Here is a 23,585-nt window from a genome sequence, read left to right on the forward strand (position 1 = left end):
CTCCCTCCCCAAAAATCTATCCTGTTCTCCCCGCCCCAGGAACCTCTGATCTTTTGACCCCATCCAATTTCCTCAAGTCATTATGTCCCATTTAATGTCCACAGCTTGGGTATGGACACTAAATGGGACATAACTTGAGGAAATTGGATGGGGTCAAAAGATCAGAGGTTGCTGTGTGATTTTATGCAAGTCGACATACCTTCCCTGGATGAACTAAGTTGACAGAACCACCACCCTCTCTACTGAAATTGACTCACTCGCTCCCCTAGCCCTTCGCTGATCTCGTACCACTAACCCAAGACCACTTCCTTAGCTCCTGTGCCCAAGTCGCAGAGTGCTGCTGGCGGAGGTCCAGGTACCAGGCCAACTCTGTCCACCTTAAACTCATCCTTGCCTGCCTTAACTCTGCCTGGCAATATTATTTCTCCATCCTTGGCTCCCATGCCCAGTTGCTTAACTCCCCCAAACCCCTGTCCGTCCCCCCCCCCCCCCCGGCCCCATCTCTTGTCCCTAATGACCTGGCCACATACATTGAAAGCAGCAGGCATGATCTCCCTAAAAACCTCTCCTGCTTCTCTCCAGTACCTTTCTCCTCCTACCCCTTTCTTCAGCTCTCCCATCTTTCCCAGCAGTATCTCAAAAGGAGCTCTCCCGCTTCCTTACAAAATCCACCCCCTGCACCTGCACCTCCTACCACAATCCTTCACACTTTATCAAAAATCCTTGCCCCCTCCTTTCTTCCCTCCTGAACTGCCAATCTTCAACTATTCACTCTCTAATGGCTACTTCCCCACTGCTTTCAAGCCTGCTCAAGTCTCCCCTACCTTAAAAAAAACCTTCCTTTGACATCAAGCCTTCCTCCAGTTGCTACCGCATCTCTCTCTTACCATTCCTCAAGCAAGTCATCTATACCCATTGCTTTCACTTCAATTCTCTCCTTGGCCCCCTCCAATCCAGCTTCCATACCTTTCACTCCAACAAAACTGCCTCTCAACAGAAGATCATTGGAAATCTCCTTCTTGCCAAATCCAACAGCCTCTACTCCACTCTAATCCTCCTCAACCTCTCAGTGCCTTCAACACTACCACCCTCTTCTCTGGGAAACATTATCCAACTTTTGGTTTTAGTGACATTGTCTTCTCCTGGTTCTCTTATCTCTCTGGCCGTTCATTCTCAGCGCTTAGAAAAGCGCTTGACACAAAGTAAATGCTTAAATTCTTTTAAAAAGCCAGCCTTGCATTACCTCCACAGTTTGCTTCCTCTGCTCTTGTTGCCCGTACGCCAGAGGGCTCTTGGGATAAAACCTCAGGCACCAGGATGACCTCATCCACCTCAAACGCATGCTCACCTGTTATGACTCTTCTCTCTCCGCTGTCCAGCAACACTGCTTTTCCTCCCTTACTGACTCCCATGGCCACACCTACAACAACTATGCCTTTTAACCTCCACTGCTTAACACAGTGCCCCACCTTCTCCTACTGAAATTATCAGGTGTGAATTCCCCGCCGCTGCCTCCCCTCCCATCATCCTCATCTCCCCAGTTCCCTCCTACACCACACTCTCTTATCCTTCCCAGCTATCTCTTGAGAGATGTGCTTGCCTTGGAAATCACTAACCCCATCCTTTTGCACTTTATTAAAACACTTGTGCCCACTCTTCTTTCCCTGACAGCCATCTTCAACCACTCATGCTCCAATGGCTCCTTTCCCTCTGTTTTAAAACAAGCCCATATATCTCCTACCCTCAAACAACCCTCTTGACCCCATTATGCCATCCAGCTAAAGCTCCATCTCTCCTGGCATTCAGTCCCAACTCCCTGAATGGGCTATTTACACTCACTGACTCCACTTCCTCTCCTCCAACTCCCTCTTCGATCCTCTATAATCAAACTTTCACCCTGTCCACTCCAAACTGCTCTCTCCGTGGTCAGCAGCCAGTCAGTCAATCGTATTTATTGAGCACTTACGGTGTGCAGAGTACTGTGCTAAGCACACTGGCAGACAACTCCTCCTTGCCAAAACCAAGACTCTATTCCATCCTAATCCTCCTTGACCTATCAGCAGGGCATTTTGGACACCATTCCACATGAAACATGATTTAAGCTTGGTTTCTCTGATACTGCCCTTTACTGGTTTACTTCTTAATGCTCTGGAGATTATTCTGCCTCTCTGGTAATTTCTTGCTTTGTTGCCCAACACCAAAGGCGCAATTCTGGATCCCCATCTACTCTCAATCTACACCTGCTCCCCATAGCATCAACTACCATTTCCATATGGATGTCTCCCAAATCTCCCTCATTAGCTCCAACCTCTCTCCTTTGTAATCTCACATTCCCTCCTGCTCTCCTTGATGTCTTATAGACATATAAACTCAATATGTACAAAATTGAACTTCATCTTCCCTCCAAAATCCTCTCCTTCCCATGACTTTCCTACCACTACTCACACCATCCTCCCCTTCTCAAAAGCCCTCCACGACAGCATTTTTTTTAATGGTATTTGACAAGTACTTACTATGTGCCAGGCACTATACTAAGCACTTGGATAGATTCAAGATAATAGGGTTGGACACAGTCCACACAGTCTTAATCCCCATTTTACAGTCGACCTGAAGCACAGAAAAGTTGACTTGCCTAAAATCACACAGCAGATAAATGGTGGAGCAAGGATTAGAATGCAGGTCCTCCAACCCTCAGCCCCATACTCTTTCCACTAGGCTATGGCACGTTTCTTGACGCCTCTCAATTTCAACTCACATATTCAGGCAGCCAGTAAATGCTGTTGTCCAGAATTGAACACTTCCTCTTCATCAAAAAGGCCAGCAAACAGGTACAAACACTTTTAACATCCCAACTTCACCACCACATCAGCTTCCTCACTGCCTTTCCTGCCATTCTTTCCCATACAGTCCATATTTTCTTTCAGTCATATTTATTTAGGGCTTACTGTGTGCACAGCTCTGTAGTAAGCGCTTAGCACTGTACTAAGCACTCTGCCCAAATCATTATCCTAAAACTTTGTTTTGCTCACCTCTAACCACTCCTCAAAAACGTCCAATGGTTGCCATTTCCCTCTCTGCCTCAAGCAGAAACTCTAGACCACTGGCTTTTAGACAATCGGCTCTTTCCCCTCCTACTTATCCTTGTCTTCTCCCACTAAAACAACCTGCACACTTGGCCCTTCTAATGCCAACCTACTCACTGTTCCATGCTCTTGGCTCTCTTGCTATCGACTCCATGTTCTTACCATCACTCCCACTGATATCACCACTTGACCCATCTTCAAAGGGTACTTTTCTACCCTTCTGAAAAAAGCACATCTGCTCCTCCTTTCCCAACTGTTCTCTTATCTCCCTATATCTGCCTGTGGACTTCTGCGGTTACCTAAGTACTTTACTATTCCCCCCACCTATCCCCTTTACAGCATTTATTTATTCTGCAATTTATTCTAGTGCTTGTCTCCCTCACTAGATTGTTAGCCCTTTTAAGGGGAGGGATTGGGTCTCCTGACACATTCTCTCAAGAACTTGGATTAGTGGTCTGCACTAGTAGACACTCAAATATTCAGTTGATAGATCGACCGCAGTGTGGTCAGAGCTGTGAGTCTCACAAGGGTCTCTGCAGTTGGACACACACTCATAGGTCAATCTTTCACTGTCTGCATATTCTTGAAGAAGAAGGATAACTATGTGCAATATTATATATATTTTGACTTTTGCTGGGCAAAGCGGTGGGCTGGATAGAATCCATCAGTAGGCCAAATGTGGCCACATGCCCTCCTTCTGATCAGCATGTTTTAGGCTCAGCCACCCAGACTTTGTTCCCTCCAAGGATCCCATCATCCCAATACCCCTGGTCCAAAGCCAATTTCAATCTGCTCCTGGCCCTCCCTCTCTCTTCTCACTCCCAACTCCATGGCAGCTCTCTAATGCAGTTGCATTTAGCCTCACTTGCTGCTAAGTGTTGAATGCTCCAACACCAACCAACTAACTCCTCCTCTACTACCTGGTGCACAACTACTGATTTTATTTGTGGATCAAGTCAGTGGCAGCTGAGACAGCAACTTGCAACCAGAACCACAATGTTAGCAGAGACAGAAGTAGCGGCTCTGCGTGAGTTTGGCGATGGGAAGCAGCCTTGCTTTCTTAGAAGCTGAGGTTATTTTCTGAATGAAGAACTGAAAGGGGCCAACTGACATCTGACCTGTGAGGACAGAACTAGGACAAGGGTCTGGGAGATCAAATAGGTGAGGTATGGAGATCCAATAAGTGAGGTTGTTCCAAGCAGGTGTGAAGATATTTGGAAACAATCCCTTTTACGGTACCAATAAAATGCATTCTTTACAATTTTTTCCGCAATGCAGAACACTGATTTGCAAAAAGTAACCATGGCTCAGGTTGAAAGGAGAAAAAAATAAAATCAAAACTCCAGGTGTATTCCTTTGAATTCTAAACATTACTGACTCTGCTTTAATTTAAAAAATTGACAGTGGTAAATTTAGGTGGAGCAGGTGACCTTTCAGCCCTATGAATGAGGGCCAGAAAGCCACTTGTGAGCACCACTAGTCCCTGAAGTTGAGAAATTCCTTCCTGGCAAGAGACTAGGAAACCAAGTGACCAAAAGCCAAGAGTTTTCAGAGATAAAGGAATTGAAAAAGATTATTTTTTAAAGTTTTTCCCTAAAGGCTTTCCAAAGTAACTGATCACTGATAAGTAACAGTCCTGGACCCCTGGTTAAAAAGAAATAATAATAATGCAAAAGTCAGATGATGTCCTCCAGAACTTTTTCCAATCTAGCTTTATACATTCAGGTGACTATTCTTCTTCCCTCTCAGAGTGAATAGTATTTCACTAACTGATCACTTTTCAGTAAAATCACTTTGACAATGATATTGTCTTACTAATTTTATCCACTGCTATCATTCCTTCAGTGTCACGATTTAGGTGGCCTATATCAGTCAGGATTTGGAACTACTCTCTCAACTGAGACATTCTATTTTTAGTCCCTAACCATGCTTTAAGTAGAACATAGAACATTTATTTTTCTTCGAGCCTTAGATTCTTGCTGAAATTAGCTGATGTATTTGAGATGCCTATCAGTTTTCTGCAGCAAAAAGACCATGGAGGGCAAACAGAAATATATTATTGCCAAAGGTTAAGCTGTTAAGTGCTCTTCAGATATTTTGGGGAGGAAATCAGTCTGTTTCAAAACAGCTAAGGCACATTTGCAAAGGCCAAGCTACCTCTAAGTTAAAAACAGACGTTAACTAATATACAGTAGCTTTTTTTAAAAAAACCAACTGCTTATAGAGTTTTTTTCATGAGGTAGCAACCAAGGCCAATGATATTTATGCTATTAAACAGCTGAGCCTCATTTGATGAGGAAATAGGCTGAAGTCCTAATCGCAACAGGTCTATGGTTTGAGTTTTCTTGTATGCCTAGTTGAAGCAGGAAAGTGTTTGAACAAATAACTGGCAGCTGATGCTCCTAGGCAATCTTGTCCTAGTAGTAATAATAAGTGCAATCAATCAATTCTATCTATTGAGCTCCTACTTTATGCAGAGGCCTGAACTAAGCGCTTGGGTAAGTACAATGTGGAAGAGTTGGTAGATATGATCTCTGTCCAAAAGGATTGTATTAAGCTTTGGGAAATTGATCAATGGCATTTACTAAGCACTTACTGTGCGCAGAGCACTGTTACTAAGCACATTACAAGAGAGTTGGTAGACACAGTCCCTGCCCACAAAGGAGCTTACAGCCTAGAGGGGGAAACAAACACTAATATAAATTAATTATGGATAAGTACTTAAGTGCTCTGGGATGAGGATATGGTGAAACACACAAAAAACTACCAATGTGACCATTTTTAGCTCAGCCATATTTTCAGGAAATATATTAGACATTTCTTAGGGTACACCTCTTTAATCAAGTGTTGAAACATCTCGATTGGATTTTTGAAGAACCTCATTCTAAGAAAATTGATGTATAGTAACCATTGATTCAATGGGAATTGATGGGTCAGAAGTATATGGGTAGCAAATGTCCTCCACGACATTTTATATAACATATGTTTACTTATTTGCTCTTTTTAAAAGCATTAAGTGAATTATTCCGTTACATTAATACTTCTACCATATTGAGCTTTCATTCCAAATTAGTTGCTTTTCTTATTACTTGCTCTCCCACCACCAGAAAACTTGACACCGCTTGCCATTGTTAAAGTTTTCACTCAATCGTATTTATTAAAGCAGAACACTGTTCATTCATTCATTCATTCATTCAATAGTATTTATTGAGCGCTTACTATGTGCAGAGCACTGTACTAAGCGCTTGGGATGAACAAGTCGGCAACAGATAGAGACAGTCCCTGCTGTTTGACAGGCTTACAGTCTAATCGGGGGAGACGGACAGACAAGAACACTGTGTGCACAGCACTGTACTAACTGCCTGGGAAAGTTTGATACAATAATAAACAGTGACATTCCCTGCCCACAGTGAGCTCACAGTTTGGTAAGGGGACGTGGGGAGTGGAGGAGAGACAGACATCAACTCGAATTAAATTACAGATATATACATAAGTGCTATGGGGCTGGGATGGGGGAGAAGAGCAAAGAGAGCATGTCAGAAGTGGGGCTTCGTCTGAGAAGTCATCTTGGAGGAAATGTGCCTTCAGTAAGGCTTTTGGAGGCGGGGGGAGAGAGTAATTGTCTGTCGGATTTGAGGAGGAAGGGCATTCCAGACTAGAGGCAGGACGAGGGCCAGGGGTCGGCAGCAAGACAGGCCAGTTGGAGGCACAGTGAAAAGGTTAGCACTAGAGGAGCGAAGTGTGCAGGCTGGGTTGTAGAAGGAGAGAAGTGAGGTGAGGTAGGCGGGGGCAAGGTGATGGAGTGTTTAAAAGGCAAAGGTGAGGAGTTTTTGTTTGATACAGAAGTGGACTAGCAACCACTGGAGATTTTGCGGGTACTAAGGGGGGAGGGTGCCATGTCCTGAATGTTTCTGTAGAAATATGATCCGGGCAGCAGAGTGAAATAGGGACTGGAGTGGGGAAAGGCAGGAGGCTGGAAGATCAGCAAGGAGGCTGAAGCAATAATCTGGGCAGGATAGGATGAGTGATTGTATTAGCATGGTAGCAGCTTGGATGGAGAGGAAAGGGAGGACTTTAATGATGTTGTGAAGTTGGGACTGACAGGATTTGGAGATGGACTGAATCTGTGGGTTGAATGAGAGAGGAGTCAAGGATGACACCAAGGCTTATGGGCTTGTGAGATGGGAAGGATGATGATGCTGTCTACAGTGTTGGGAAAGTCAGGGAGAGGACAGGGTTTGGGTGGGATAAGGAGCTCTATTTTGGACATGCTAAGTTTGAGGTGACAGGAGGACATCCAAATAGAGATGTCTTGAAGGCAGGAGGAGATGTGAGCCTGGAGAGAGGGAGAGAGATCAGGGAAGGAGATGCAGATTTGGGTATCATCTGCATAGAGACGGTACTTGAAGCCATGGGACCAAATGAGTTCTCCAAGGGAATAAGTGTAAACGGAGAGTTAGAAGGGGACCCAGAACTGAACCTTGAGACACCCCCAACATTTAGGGAGGGAGACAGAGCAGGAACCCATGAAGGAGACTGAGAAGGAACAGCCAGAGAGATCAAAGGATAATCAGGAGATGAGAGTTAGTGAGGCCAATGTTGGATAACGTTTCTAGAAGGGAGTGGTCCACAGTGTTAAAGGCAGCTGAGAGGTCAAAGAGGATTAGGAGGGAGGACAGACTGTTGAATTTGGCAAGAGGATCACTGGTGACCTTTGAGAAGATGGATTTGTGGAGTGAAGGGGATGGAAACCAGATTGGAGGGGGTTCAGGAGAGAACTGGAGGAGAGGAATTTGAGACAGTGGGTATAGATGACACACTATGCTTGGAAAGGAATGGTAGGAGGGAGATGGGGGGACAAATGGGAGGAGCCATGGGGTCAAGGGAAAGTTTTTTTAGGATGGGGAGATGTGCACGCTTGAAGGCAGTGTGGAAGAAGTCAGTGGAAAATTAACAGTTGAAGATAGATGTCAGGGAGGAAAGGAGGGAGGAGGCGAGAGTTTTGGCAACGGAATGGGGTCCGCTATGCATGTGGAGGGGGAGGCATTTGCCTCTACTTCTTTTGATGTCTGTCTCCCCCACTCTAGATTGTAAGCCCCTTGTGGGCAGGGATTGTCTCTATTGCTGTATTATACTTTCCAAGCACTTAGTACAGTGCTCTGTCCACAGTAAGCGCTCAATAAATACAATTGAATGAATGAATGAATTTGAGAAGATGCAGAACTCCTCTGGAGATACTGCTGGGATGGATGGGAGAGGCGAAAGAGGGGGCAAGAAAGGGGAGGGACTGATGAGGGGCAGGGGTGATTTTAGGGAGCTCACACCTGATGGTGTTAATTGTCTCAATAAAGTAGATGGCTAGGTCATTGGGAGCATGGGATGGAGGAGGCGGGTGGACAGAGAGCCTGAGAAGGGTGTTAAATGTCTGGAACAACTGGAGAGGCTGATGAGTATGGGTGTCAATAAGAGAAGAGAAATAGTCTTGCTGGGCAGAGGAGATGGCAGAGTTAAAGCACACAAGGATAAACTTGAAGTGGATAAAGTCAACCTGATATTTAGATTTCTGCCAGCGGTGTTCTGCGACTTGAGCACAAGAACGACGGAGGCAAGAGAGTGAGTTGAGTAGAGAGAGTGGTGTTGAGAACATCTATTTGGTCATCAAGAGTGGGTAGAGTGGGTATGGAGGCTAAGTGGGGCGAGATGAATTGAGAAAATTGGATGGGGTCCAGAGATTGGAGGTCTCTGTGGGGGATTAGCACAGATTTAAAGGGAGGAGGAGTGTGGGAGAGGAAGCAAGGGAGAAGGTTGTGGTCAGATAGATGGATTTCAGAGTTGATGAGGGTAGAGACTGTGCAGGGGTTAGAGAAGGTGAGATCATGTGTTCAAGTTGGTGATGGGGGAGGTGGGGTGGATCGGGAGGTCGGTGGAGTTGAGGAGTGATAGAAGGTGGGCAGCAGAAGGATCAACAGGAACAGCTATGTGGATATTGAAGTCCCCAAGGATCAAAGTGGGCATGGAGAAGGTGAGAAGGTAGAAAAGGAAAGGGTCAAAATGGTTAAAGAAGTTGAAGATGGGACCTGGGGGGCAGGCGATGATAGCTACTCGAATCTGGAGGGGGTGGTAAAGGCGGATGATCTGTGCTTCAAAGGAAGGGAAAGAGAAAGGGAAGGAGGGATGGTGTAAAAGTGCCAATGGGGTGCAGGAAAAAAGTCGACATCTCCTCCTTTCCCAGTAGTCTGGGGGAGTGGGAAAAGAAGAGGCCCCCTCTGGAGAGAGCAGCAGGGGAGACCATGGCAACTGGGGAAAGCAGCCGGGAAGACAGTATCATATAGGGAGAGCCAGGTTTCAATGATCGTGAGGAGGAGGAGGAGTGACCGGGACAGGAACAGATCAAGAATGAAGTGGAGCTTCCCCAGGATGGAGCAGGGGTTCTACAGGCCACACTTGGCAGCAGCTGTGAGGGGGAAGTGAGGAGGGACGGCACAGGGAGTCGAGAGGGTTTGGATGGGAGCAAGTTGATGGGGGTCAGCATGGGGGGGCAGAGAGAGGGTGGTGCTGGGACAGGAGTACAGGGATGGGGTTGGGGGGGTAGGGTGGAGGGTGGCGCAAGGGGTGGAGAGGGGTTAGGTGGCAGCAAGGAGGTGAGGTGGGAGGAGAGGACTGGGATGAACAGGTGGGTGGGGGCTCAAGGGTCATGGTAAGGTCAGCGAGGTAACGGCAATTAGAACAATTACAAGTTAATAAACAGCCCTAACATAATCGGGCGATATCTAGAGGTGATGGATGAATTGTCCTTGGGACTTTCACTGTCAAATGACCAGTGATTAGGAGAGCCTGGCAAGAACAGGAACCCAAAATGCAGTAGAGAAGGGCTGTGAATCAGCAGGCTTTGGGAAGCCTTGACTGATGTCACATGAAGACACATACAACCATTTCTTCCTATGTCAACTCACTGACCATGCTATATTGATTAACCACTCAATCTCCAAGGGCTCCTTCCCCTCTGCCTTCAAACATGCCCACGTCTCCCCCATCCTAAAAAAACCCGCTCTTGACCCCACTTCCCCCTCCAGTTATCGTCCTATCTCCCTACTACCCTTCCTTTCCAAAATCCTAGAACGAGTCGTCTACAATCGATGCCTAGAATTCCTTAACTCCCATTCTCTCCTAGACCCCCTCCAATCTGGCTTCCGTCCCCTCCACTCTACCGAGACTGCTCTCTCTAAGGTCACCCATGACCTCCTTCTTGCAAATCCAATGGCTCCTACTCCATCCTGATCCTCCTTGACCTCTCTGCTGCCTTTGACACTGTCGACCATCCCCTCCTCCTCCATACCTTATCTCACCTTGGCTTCACGGACTCTGTCCTCTCCTGGTTCTCCTCTTACCTCTCTGGCCGATCATTCTCGGTCTCCTTCGCTGGAGCCTCCTCCCCCTCCCATCCTTTAACTGTTGGAGTTCCTCAAGGGTCAGTTCTTGGCCCTCTTCTGTTCTCCATTTACACTCACTCCCTCGGTGAACTCATCCGCTCTCACGGCTTTGACTACCATCTCTACGCAGATGACACGCAGATCTACATCTCCGCCCCTGTCCTCTCCCCCTCCCTTCGGGCTCGCGTCTCCTCCCGCCTCCGGGACGTCTCCACCTGGATGTCGGCCCGCCACCTAAAACTCAACATGAGCAAGACTGAGCTCCTCATCTTCCCTCCCAAACCCGGTCCTCTCCCAGACTTCTCTATCACCGTGGATGGCACGACCATCCTTCCCGTCCCGCAGGCCCGCAATCTCGGTGTCATCCTTGACTCGTCCCTCTCGTTCACCCCACACATCCTATCCGTTACCAAGACCTGCCGGTTTCACTTCTACAATATCGCCAAGATCCGCCCTTTCCTCTCCACCCAGACGGCTACCTTACTATTACGGGCTCTCGTTATATCCCGGCTAGACTACTGTGTCAGCCTTCTCTCTGACCTCCCTTCCTCCTCTCTCGCCCCGCTCCGGTCTATTCTTCACTCCGCCGCCCGGCTCATCTTCCCGCAGAAACCATCTGGGCATGTCACCGCCCTTCTTAAACAACTCCAGTGGTTGCCTATCGACCTCCGCTCCAAACAAAAACTCCTCACTCTAGGCTTCGAGGCTCTCCATCACCTCGCCCCTTCCTACCTCTCCTCCCTTCTCTCTTTCTACCGCCCACCCTGCACGCTCTGCTCCTCTGCCGCCCACCTCCTCGCCGTCCCTCGGTCTCGCCTATCCCGCCGTCGACCCCTGGGTCACGTCCTCCTGCGGTCCCGGAACGCCCTCCCTCCTCACCTCCGCCAAACTGATTCTCTTTCCCTCTTCAAAACCCTACTTAAAAATCACCTCCTCCAAGAGGCGTTCCCAGACTGAGCTCCTCTTCCCCCTCTACTCCCTCTGCCATCCCCCCTTTACCTCTCCGCAGCTAAAGCCTCATTTTCCCCTTTTCCCTCTGCTCCTCCACCTCTCCCTTCCCATCCCCACAGCACTGTACTCGTCCGCTCAACTGTATATATTTTCGTTACCCTATTTATTTAATGAATTGTACATCGCCTCGATTCTATTTAGTTGCCATTGTTTTTACGAGATGTTCTTCCCCTTGACGCTGTTTAGTGCCATTGTTGTCTGTCCGTCTCCCCCAGTTAGACTGTAAGCCCGTCAAACGGCAGGGACTGTCTCTATCTGTTGCCGACTTGTTCATCCCAAGCGCTTAGTACAGTGCTCTGCACATAGTAAGCGCTCAATAAATACTATTGAATATATGCAGGACAGATCTGCTTTGTGGAAAGAATGTTTCCTAATACTCCCATTACATTATATCCAAATTGTGTAATGAAAGCACATTATAGCAAAAATGACTACGCAGGGCTCAACACATCAGCTTAGGACAGTGAACAAAAATATCATTAATTACGTGTTTGCATGTTCCTTGCTTCTATGCCATCTTTCGGTTATTTCTATTTTAGGTTGTTTTCTAAGCTCATTATCACTGCTTCCCACTACATATCATTCAATCTGGAGATTTCACTCTTCCCTAACAATGAATGTATTGTTTAAGGTGTGGAAGCATAATGGCCAAAGTTGCATTTGCCCATTCTCTGACCTTCCACTCTGAGCTATTTCAGATCCAAGGACTGCTGACCACCTCTGGATGTGCTTGATTCCTTTACTGCCTCATAACAAAGAACCCAAGTATTGCTGTACCTTGCTACTCAAGGCAAGCACATCACAATATCTCCTCTTTTCCTTTGTCCCTTCCCCAGGTTTTCAGAAAAATTAGCAAAGTAATTAAGACTCCTGGCCCTGCTTAATCAGTAGTATCAGATCACTTAGAACAAAGCAGGTCGGGGCTGAACAGAAAACACCCAGAGGGACAAGAAATTCTCTTGCACTGTATTCTTCTGAGCATTATGAATGCTGTACCAAGGGCATATATAGAAACCCTGTATATTGCGTGAAGTTGAGCAGGCCTTGACAGTTAGGGGAATCTCTGCCATCAGTCACCTCTCGCTGCTAGTGCTGGAAGAAGCACTATTAGTAAATTAACTTTTCTCTGACATACCCTTTAAAAACACAATGCAGAGTCTGTATAGTTTTTCTTCCCCAAAGCCCTCAGTGGACACAAGCGTTCATGTTTGTTAATCCATCTTCTCTTCCCCTTCAAACTATCTTCCAAAGAACTCCACTAAGCTACGAAAGTTCCACTAGAACTCCAGAGTAAAATGATCGTAAATAGGTTTATTAAACAGCAGCTACTGATTATGGTCAATCAACAATCTAGATGAGTGTCTAGACAATTACATATAATGCTCTAAAGGAAATGAGAAGAGAATCCACATGGATTCTGAAGGGTTTCATCTGGCTACCAGTCAATAAGGTCATGTTTTCTCATGCCAATAACTGTATTTCTACTTGTGGTGACTGAGTATGGAGAATTGCCCACTTTTTGTCCTTAATGCATTTTGGGAAATAAATGTTCTTGTACTTTTCTTCAAAATTTACAGCTGATCCAATTTATATTTTCACTCCATTTATTACTGACATTTTCTTTCTGGGCAGCCTCAACTCCAACTTGTCAAGTGCTTAGAACAGTACTCTGCACATACACAATAAGCACATGAATACCACTGATTGATAAGCAAGGTGAGCAGTCGCCACGAAGCAGTCATGTGCTTCCTGCCACCCCACCCTTCCCAAGATGGCTGCTTCTTGGAACAGCAACAAAATGGCCTCTGAATTAAACTCTAAAAAGATGGTTGCCAATTACACTCAGCATCCCTGCCACACTTCCAATCCCCCAATGTTGCATATGTGCAACAATTTTATCTGCTGAAATTTAGTGACCCTCCCACTTCCTCCTGAAATAAAAAAATCTTTGCCAAGGTTAGCTTGGTTTTATTTTTTTTTGTTAATATAAGACTGCTGACTTCCCTTCCTTCAGTGACCCACTCCCGTTTCCCCAAACCCCAGAGCTGCTGGTAGCTGGTGTGTTTAATGGGGTGGGGTTGGGGGTGGTGGGCAGAGACAGGTGGTAAAGGAAAGGGGGCAGTGCAGTAGGTGGGCAGCATAGTCACCAAGGTGGCCTCAGCAAGGCTGGGAGCCTGGGGTCATGAGGGAGACAGACTGCTGCCTCTGTTTTCCCTTCTTCCCGCATCTAACTCAGTTTGAGACCTAACCATCCTGCCAAACTCTGAGGCAGTCAAACACACCGGCTAGAAGAACCTCCCTCCAGGCTCTGCTCTGTTCCAAACACCCTGCCGCTGCCCAGAGTGTGAATGACAGAAAGGGAGAGTGCTGAAGGAAGAAAAGCAAGCATGTGCATTCAGCATGATAGGATGGCAGTGCAGGTTAGCCACATGATCAGCCATGGGGTGTGGCCAATATCCCTGGGTCAGCTCTGCATGCTTCGTGGCTGCCATCTTAGAAATGAAACATGAGATGTCACATGGAGAGCAAAGCTGAAGACTCTCGTCTCCTGATAGAGGACATCCTGAGGATGATCCTGACCTCACATAACGAAAGATTTGCATTTAGTGTTCAGCCTGTGTCCACTGCAACATGGTAGCACATGACCCCTTATGACACTGCATCACATTACATTCTCATTCTTCTCTATAACTTTCCCATTTGTTCATCCTGTCCAGGTTCCTGCCTAATCAGGAGCTCAGCTTGTCAAGGTTTCGAGACAGGATGGAGCTTTTCCTCCCTCAGCAAGGTCAGGACCCCTGGCTGGCTTATTAGTGATATTTTCCCACCTGACCTCTATAATGAGAACAGAGCAGGTCCAAGCAATTTCCCCAAGCAGAAATCTACTGCTATCTTAGAAAATATACCTTTTATAGGGCTCTTTGACTACGTGCGAAGCTCGGGTGCTATACCAGCTGTAAAAGAGAAACTCCGTATTGCGTGGAGTTGAGCTGGTCTTGGCTTACACGGGTAACTCTGTCTGACAACCACTGCACCCTACTAGTGCTAGTAGAAATAAACTTGTCTGATATACCTGCCTGAACACATCGCAGGATCTGTGAAGTTTTCTAACAGGTCATAGCTTCTAACTCTATTGTACTCAAGTGTTTAGAAAATGCTCTGCACACAGTAAACACTTCAAAACACTATGGACTCAAAATTCTTTTCTGATATATTCAGTTGTATCGTCTAAGGTTCACAGGGAACACAAGTGGTAATACTAATAATAATAATGATATTTGTGAAGCACTTACTATATGTCATGCACAGTTCTAAGTGTTGCATTTAGGGTAACTAAGATCTACTTTCCTATCACCATCAGTGGTATTTATTGAGCTCTTACTGTGCGCAGAGCACTATATTAAGCACTTGGGAGAGCACAATACATCAGAGTTGCCCGACACACCCACTGTTTCATTTAAGCCCCTGGGCTATATTGCTCATCTCTGGCAGGGATTCTTTCCCCCAGTCTTACCAGCCTCTATTCCACAATGAGAATTAGAGAGGTCAAAAGTAGCAAAAACCCTAATTACTTAAAGCCAGAAAGGAAGCTTTCCAGTGGGACTAAGTGACTTCTAGTTTTTATTATGCGCTTTTTATTGCTTAGCATTTTAAGGAATCTTGGTAACAGCAGCGTGGTCTAGTGGAATGAGCACAAGCCTGGGAGTCAGAGGACCTGCCTTCTAAACCTGGCTCTGTTGCATGTCTGCTGTGTGCCCTTGAGCAAGTCACTTAACTTCTCTGCACCTCAGTTACTTCTCTGTAAAATGAGGATTAAATCCTGCTCCCTCCTATCAGACTGTGAACTCCATGTGGGACAAGGACTGTATAATTTGTATCTACTCCAGCATTAGAACACTGCTTGACATATAATAAGCACTTACCAAGTACCATACTTATTATTATTAACAGAAATACATTCATTCTTTGATCAAATGGCTTTTCAAGAACTTGTCATATAAAGTTTGTAGTATCCCCAAAGTGTGCCCCTTTTCCTTCTAGAAAGCACAGAAGATGCTGAAGTTCATTCCTGAGGTCCAATAACAACACTTATCATGTGCTTACTATGTGCCAAGCACTGTATTAATCGGATTGGACACAATCCCTACCCCACATGGGACTCGCTTTCTTTCCTTTGGAATATTCTCCCAGCAATTCATTCGTGTGGGTCACCTTGATCCATCTCTTCCTTGCTTTACTTGCCAACATGGCCACAAGTCCTGAGATGTTTGCTGGATGCATTCTGGGAGTTTAGTTCATATTGTGGGTTTATGGCTCAGTTTCTCCTCTCTCTCAAGTGACCACATACCCAAATACAACTTTCACCTAATTATTCCTAATACAGGAGGCTCCCTTAATACCAGTACCTATATATATAAATTTCCTCACCCCATTTGAAGGAATAAAAGGTTCTTTTTGAAGTCAGTAACTGTAAACAGTGATAGTTCCAGAGCAGAGAAGAGGTGCAAAAGGGTGAAAACAACAAAACAGAGATGGGGTAAATTGATTCACTGAGTACTGCTGAGGACTGGGAAGGTGGTGCAATAGAGAAAGAAACAAAGCAGGTGAGGTAAATTAGTTCATTAGGTCTGTAGAAGTTTGGGGAAGAGGTGCAGAAGGTAGAATACAAAACCAGGTTGGGTAAATTAATTCATTACTTCAAGGGACAAGGAAAAGAAGGGAGAAAAGAGAGATACAGCAGGTTGGGAGTGCTTATTATATGCAGCACTTGGGAGAGTGCAATAGAAGAAGGAGACAGTCTTCAGTGCCCTCATCTTGCACCTACTCCCCTATTAGACATAGCTCTAGACTTAATAGCCCCACTTTTGTTTTAATGCTACCAAAATCAAGTGAGCAAGCCTGGTAACTGGTTGTGAATGTGCTGATGGGTACCCCTCTTAAACCCAAACATTCCTCAATTCCTTTTTACCCTTGGCTGATATCAGGTACTCATTCAACACAAGATTACATTTTACAACTTGATGAAATAAGCAGTCTTCTATTCCTGACTCCCGGGTTCTTTAGCTAACAGACATTAAGTATGATGAAGATGATGATGGTATTTTATAACTGCTTACTATGTGTGAAGCACTGTTCTAAGTATGCATTTATAGTTACTACGACGTTTCTCACTACAAAAACTTTTGAGTAGAAGGAAAATATCAGTTTTACCTTCTGAAGACGGACTGTTTGTGAAGACAAAACCTCACTTTGCTTAAATGGCTAACATCTTTTGACCATCAGTGCCTTGAAATAAAAGTTCTAAAGTTATTTATCCCTATATACTCCTAAAATAAGATTTGGATACAAAGTTACCAAGAAATTTTTGCCACACACTTATTTTCTCTAGCATTTTCTTGAATGCATTTATTCGGGTATTCCAGACTCTATAAATAATATAAAGTGTTGCTGCAGGCATTTTAGTAATTTGATACTTCAAAAAAAACCTCACAAGTAATATTTTCTAAATCAAAATCAGCTTGAAAAAGGACTCCTAAAACGAGGCATAAAAACAAGACGACTCGGTTCTGTCATAACCCATTTTCACTAGGCATTTTGGTGAGAATATTAGGGATTTGGAGAACATTCATCCAAAAACTCAAGTGTATCTGGGTATTCCATAATGTGGTATTAGTGACCGATATGCACACACCAGGCACTAGGAAGCCAAGGAAGAAACTGGCGGATCATTTATTATGGTATTTAAGCACTTAACCTTCACCATTCATTCATTCGTATTTATTGAGCGCTTACTGTGTGCAGAGCACTGTACTAACAACCACTGTACCAAGCATTGGGATAGATACAAGACAATCATTTAAAATAAAAATGCCAGACACAATGGATCCAGGACTCTATCAGTATCAAACTGGAGTCAGCCCAACTGAAAACTCAGACTTTCTGGTACGGAAAGTGCACGGGTCTGGGGGACAGAGGGTGTGGGTTCTAATCCCAGCTCTGCCACATGTCTGTGAGACCCTGGGCAAGTCACTTCACTTCTACGTGCCTCAGTTACCTCATCTGTAAAATTGGGGAATAAGACCTGAGCCCCATGTGGGGCAAGAATTGCATCCAACCCGATTACCTTGTATCTACACCAGCACTTAGGACAGAACTTGGCACACAGTAAGCATTTACCAAATACCACAATTATTATTAACGTTGAGGCAGAGGCTGTGAAAAGGAGCATTATACTTTTTTTTTTAAACACTATTTTCACCCAGAAATGAAGCCCAGTCCTCCCTCCGGCCCTGACTAGATCCAGGCTGAACTCGGCTGCTGGGGTCCCCAGACCCTGCTTCGCCTAACAAATCCAGCCCACATAGGACCCTTCCAGCCCTCATCTTCCATCCAACCGAATTTGCCTGTTTCCATTCCAGCACTTAGTACACTGCCTGGCACAAAATAAGTGCTTAACAAATACCCTAATTATTATCTACCCCAGTGCTTGGCTTATAGTAAGTGTTTTGAATTATTAAGAGGCAGTCCTCAGGTTTATGACAATTACTTCTTGAAAACTGCTTCTTGAGCTGGAACTCCTTTTCTCATAGGAATAATGATTGAAATGAGGAATGCTTTCCTGAACCAAGTTTGGATTCCCAACTGACCCAGAATTATTAAGTTGAGTAATAGTGCTATGTCTGACTTACTTTAATCGGAAGCAACAATCCTCTTTATTACACTTTCCCTCTCCAGCCCCCAACACAGCTTTTAAAATTGATTCGCCATTTTCCTGCGATTCCCATGAGCCGCCCCTTCGAGCTAGCGCCATAAAGGAGGCTGTTTATTGTCAAGCTGAAAAAGGGGTAAGTTTATAAACACTAAGTATTGTTTGCATAGCTTCGAAGGTTTTCAGTCTAGGGCTGCCAGATCTGTCCTTGTAACATAGCCATTAAAGGGACTGAAAAGTCATGTTACATCAGAAAAATCACGTTATATCAGACAAGACTTCACAATTAATTGACAATACAGGAAGTATCTGGTGCTCCTAAATTATTTCATAACAGATTGTGGTCCTCAGAAAAATCATACTGATAACAAGTGATCTAGAAATTTGATAGTCTTTTGCATAAGATTTCTGCCTACATAAAATGTACAGGGTATTCCAAGAATTACTACCTCAAATACTGTCATTTCCTTGCCTTCACCAGTTTTCAGCTCAGCAAACACAGTCCGTCCTAATGGCTGTTCAAGTCTTTACATTTCCAATTCTGGTGCAGTTTCAGGTAAACTACAATGAGGTTTGGGTTTGATTGGGTCTTGTCAGTCCTCTTCGGCCTCAGGTCACCTTCAGTCCCCAAAACGCTAGGTTAGATGACCTCGACCTTGGATTCCTCTCACTCCTTGAAGAGTTCTGCTGTACTGGGGAATCCGGGGGTCTGGCTCAGGGTAGGACCATCCCTGAAAGCATCTTGCTCCTGGCAGAATTTATGCAGAATAGTCTCAGACCTTCCAGGGTCTTCAGTACTCGGCAAAGTCCTTTGCACGTAAGAGGTGTTCAACAAATGTCTTTGATACTGTGAGAACTGCGCAGGGCAGGCAGACTCCACGGTGTAGTTATCCAGCCCTGAAGCAAGTTCCATGTCACATCATTCATTCAACTATATTTACTGACCACTGTGGGCAAAGCAAGCATCTCTACTAAGTGCTAGACATATTACAACAACAGACGTCTTCCGTGACTGGAACAATCTCCCAAGCAAAATCAAGGGGCGTGGCTGGAGCCAGAACAGCTGATCCAGTATCTAACTTCCCCATCAGGCGGCGTGTTTGGGGAAGTGGAGACAATTCAAGTTTCCCTAAGTGAAAACACCCGTGGCCCTACCACTCACCTGGGAGGTCCAAGCGTAACTGATTATCCACGGAAGCCCATTTTCTCTTTCAGGGAGATGATGCCTGCTGATAGGCAATCAGTCACTTCTCTGGTTGCCACGCCTCCGCGATCTGACCTGACCAAACCATCCCATTCTGCAAAGCGAACCCCGTTATGGGGCACGAGGTTACAAGAGACACTGGGGAAAAGACTAGTCACTCATGGAACCTGTCTCCAAACCAAGAAACTCAGACAGTGTGTTAGCCTGAGCAGGGCAGGCCATTCTCTCAACTCCCTCCCTGGGCACTTACTTGTAATTTGGTGGATTCCCCCCTTTCATTCAGTTGTATTTATTGAACACTTACTGTTTGCTGCGCACTGTACTATGCACTTGGGAAAATTACAACAATAAACAGTGACATTCCTGACAACAAGCTTACAGTTTAAAGGGTCATATATCAATACAAGTAACTATTGCCCCTGACTTGGGAAACCCAAGAGGGCGACCCCTCGGCGGGTGATCTCTCACAGTAGCACTCTCACAGTGCCATCAGGCTGGAGGTGCCTTGTTGGCACACTCTTGCAGGAGCTTTTGGATTTGGGGGGCACGGCGATGCCAGGGGGAGCCCACCCATGGATGAAGGCCACAGAGATGCTGGGGGAAGCCCATTCAGAGAGGGCTGAGGGGGAACCACAACCTTGAGAGCCCATACTGGAGGAGCCTGCGGGAGGTGGGGGGGGGGGGGGGCTGAGAGGATCCATTGGTGTAGAAGCTTGCCCCAAGGGGCTGAGAGGTGCTGAGAGTTTGCCCAGGGGGGGCTGAGAAAGGCCTCGGGTGATGTTAAGGGCCCACCTCAAGGGAGCTGAAGGGAGCCCACTAAGGGCCTGCCCCACTGGCTCTGAAGTGGGCCCCCTCAAACGACACTGAGAGCTCACCCAGAGGGGGCTGAGGGGGCCTGCCCCAAGGGAGCTCAGGGGAGGCCACTCCCAGGGGACTGAGGGAGGCTTCTGGTGACGCTAATAATAATACTGACATTTATTGAGCGCTTACTATGTGCCAAGCACTGATTATCAGGTGGTCCCAAGTGAGGCTCACAGTCTTAATCCCCATTTTACAGATGAGGTAACTGAAACCCAGAGAAGTGAAGTGACTTGCCCCAAGTCACATGGCAGACAAGTAGCGGAGCTGGGATTAGAACCCACAACCTCTGACTCTCAAGCCCGGATACTTTCCAATAAGCCACGCTGCTTCTCTCCCTGAGTGAGGTGTGGAGGCCGCTCCCAGGGAGCTGAGGACGGCCTCGGGCGAGGCTAAGGGCCCGCCCTAGGATACTGAGGGAGGCCACCGTCCTGTTGAGGACTCTGGTGATGCTAAGGAGAACTCCAGGCCACAGTGAGTGCTCGCCCCGAGGGGGCTGAAGGGAGCCCACTCCCAGGGGGCTGAGGAAGGCCCCCGGTGATAAAGGCCCACACCGAGGCCCCTTGGGGGGGGCTCCCCCGACGATGCTGACAGCTCGCCCCAAGAGGGTTCAGGGAGCCCACTCCCGGGGGGCTGAGGAAGGCCTCGAGTGACGCTAAGGGCCTGCCCCGAGGGAGGCCGCTGGTGAGGCTAAGGGCCTGCCCGAGGGGGATGGGGGGGGAGCCCACTCCCAGGGGGCCAAAGGAGGTCATTGGTATGCTAAGGGCCTGTCCCAAGAGGGTTGGAGGAGCCCACTCCCTGGGGGAGGCCTCGGGTAACGCTAAGGGACTGCCCCAAGGGGGCTGGGGGAGCCCACTCCCAGGGGGCCGAGGGCACCCACTGGTGACGCTAAGGGCCTATCCCAAGGAGGCTGGGGAAACCCACTCCCAGGAGGCTAAGGGCCGGCCGCCGAGGAGGCTGGGGGAGCCCATTCCCAGGCGGCCGGGGGGAGCCCACTGGTGGCGCTAAAGGACCTGCCCCGAGGGGGCTGGGGAAGCCCACTTCCAGAGGGCTGGGGGAGCCCACTGGTGACGCTAAAGGGGCTGCCCCGTGGGGCCGGGGGCCCACTCCCAAGGGGCTGAGGGAGCTAATTCCCAGGGGGCCGAGGGAGCCCACTGGTGACGCGAAAGGGGCTGCCCCAAGAGGGCTGGGGGAGTCCATTCCCAGGGGGCCAAGGGAGCCCACTGGTGACTCTAAGGGCCTGCCCCGAGGGGCCTGGGGGAGCCCACTCCCAGGGGGCCGAGGGAGCTCACTGGTGATGCTAAGGGCCTGCCCCGAGGGGCCTGGGGGGGCCCACTCCCAGGGGGCCGAGGGAGGCCCCCAGTGACGTTAAGTGCCCACCTCAAGGCCACTGAAGGGGGGCTCCCCTGACAATGGTGACACCTCTCCCCGAGACAGCTGGGGGGAGCCCACTCCCAGTGGGCTGAGGGAGCCCACTGGTGATGCTAAGGGCCTGTCCCGAGGGGGCTGGGGGGCCCCCTCCCAGAGGTTTGAGGAAGGCCTTAGGTGATGTTAAGGACCTGCCCCGAGAGGGCTGGGGGGGCCCACTCCCAAGGGTTTGAGGGAGCCCTTAGGTAATGTTAAGGACCTGCCCCGAGGGGGCTGGGGGAGCCCACTCCCGGGGAGCCGAGAGAGGCCTCGGGTGACGCTAAGAGCCCGTCCAGAGGGCTCCCCGACCACGCTGAACGCTCGCCCCGAGGGCACTGGGCGCCCCTGTCCGCGGGGGCCGGCGAGGGCGCCGCCGACAGCCCTCGCCGACGGGGAGGAGGGAGGCACGGCGACGCTGCGAGCCCGCCCCGACGGGGCGGAGGAGAACCGGACTCACCGTCCCCGCCGGCAGTCCACCCCGGCGCTCACCGGCCCGTCCGGGGAGAACAACGAACGGGGGGCGGGTGGGGGAGTGGCCAAGCGGGCGGGCGGCCGCCCAGCCCTCCGCCGTCCCACCGCCGCTCTCCGACGACAGGCCGAGCGCCGCCGCGGCTCACTTAGGGCCCGAGGGGGAGGGCGGGGAAAGGCGCGAGCCGGAGGCTGACCGTTGGCCTCTAAGCCAATAGGAACTCACCTGGCGGGCCCTCAGAGCCAATCAGAAGCCAGTCTGGGGGGCTCCCCTCCCCGAGGGGGGAGGGGCGGGTGAAAGAGGCGGGGAGCGCGAGCTGCCCTCGGCGTCGTCGGGGGCGCGCGGCCCGGGGCCTCCCTTCGAAGCCCCTCCATCCGGGCACTTCCCCTCCAGTTCTGTGTAGTCTTTCATTAATAATAACGTTGGTATTTGTTAAGCGCTGACTATGTGCAGAGCACTGCTCTAAGCGCTGCGGGAGATACGGGGTCATCAGGTTGCCCCAAGTGGGGCTCACAGGCGTCATCCCCATTTTACAGATGAGGGGACTGAGGCCCAGAGAAGTGAAGTGGCTCAGGGGAATGAGCACGGGCTTGGGAGTCAGAGGTCATGAGTTCGAATCCCAGCTCTGACACTTGTCAGCTGTGTGACTGTGGGCAAGTCACTTCACTTCTCTGGGCCTCAGTTCCCTCATCTGGAAAATGGGGATTAACTGTGAGCCTCACGTGGGACAACTTGATTACCCTGTATCTACCCCAGCGCTTAGAACAGTGCTCTGCACATAGTAAGCGCTTAACAAGTACCAACATTATTAAGTGACTCGCCCACAGTCGCACAGGTGACAAGTGGCAGAGCTGGGATTCGAACCCATGATCTCTGACTCCTAAGCCCATGCTCTTTCCATTGAGCCACGCTGCTTCTCATCTGTACATTCAATGATATTTATTGAGCGCTTACTATATGCAGAGCACTGTACTAAGCTCTTGGAATGGACAATTCGGCAACAGATAGAGATGATTCCTGCCCCTTGATGGGTTTACAGTCTGATCCGGGGAGACAGACAAAAACAATAGCAATAAATAGAATCATGGGGATGTACATCTCATTAACAAAAGAAATAGGGTAATAAAATATATACATAAATATAAAAAAGTATATATATGTATATATACATATGTATAAATATATATTTATATATATTTGAGAAGCAGCATGGCTCAGTGGAAAGAGCCCGGGCTTGGGAACCCATGAGAGGTCATGGGTTAGAATCCTGGCTCTGCCACTTGTCACCTGTGTGACTGTGGGCAAGTCACTTCACTTCTCTGTGCCTCAGTGACCTCATCTGTAAAATGGGGATGAAGACTGTGAGCCCCACGTGGGACAGCCTGATCATACTGTATACCCCCCAGTGCTTAGA

The 23,585-nt window shown here is 48.0% G+C and overlaps 1 protein-coding gene across 1 annotated transcript in view; it reads right to left on the reverse strand.

The window, feature by feature from the left end:
- Positions 1 to 22,334, reverse strand: part of ATF7IP2 (activating transcription factor 7 interacting protein 2) — a 56,248-nt gene extending 33,914 nt beyond the window's left edge. Inside the window, exon 1 of the mRNA XM_029058429.2 lies at positions 22,160 to 22,334. The gene's annotated coding sequence lies outside the window, so the exon portion shown is untranslated. The remainder of the gene's footprint in view (positions 1 to 22,159) is intronic.
- Positions 22,335 to 23,585: the final 1,251 nt, after the last annotated feature.

The sequence above is a fragment of the Ornithorhynchus anatinus genome, chromosome 2, assembly GCF_004115215.2.
Source record: "Ornithorhynchus anatinus isolate Pmale09 chromosome 2, mOrnAna1.pri.v4, whole genome shotgun sequence".
Taxonomy (NCBI): Eukaryota; Metazoa; Chordata; class Mammalia; order Monotremata; family Ornithorhynchidae; genus Ornithorhynchus; species Ornithorhynchus anatinus.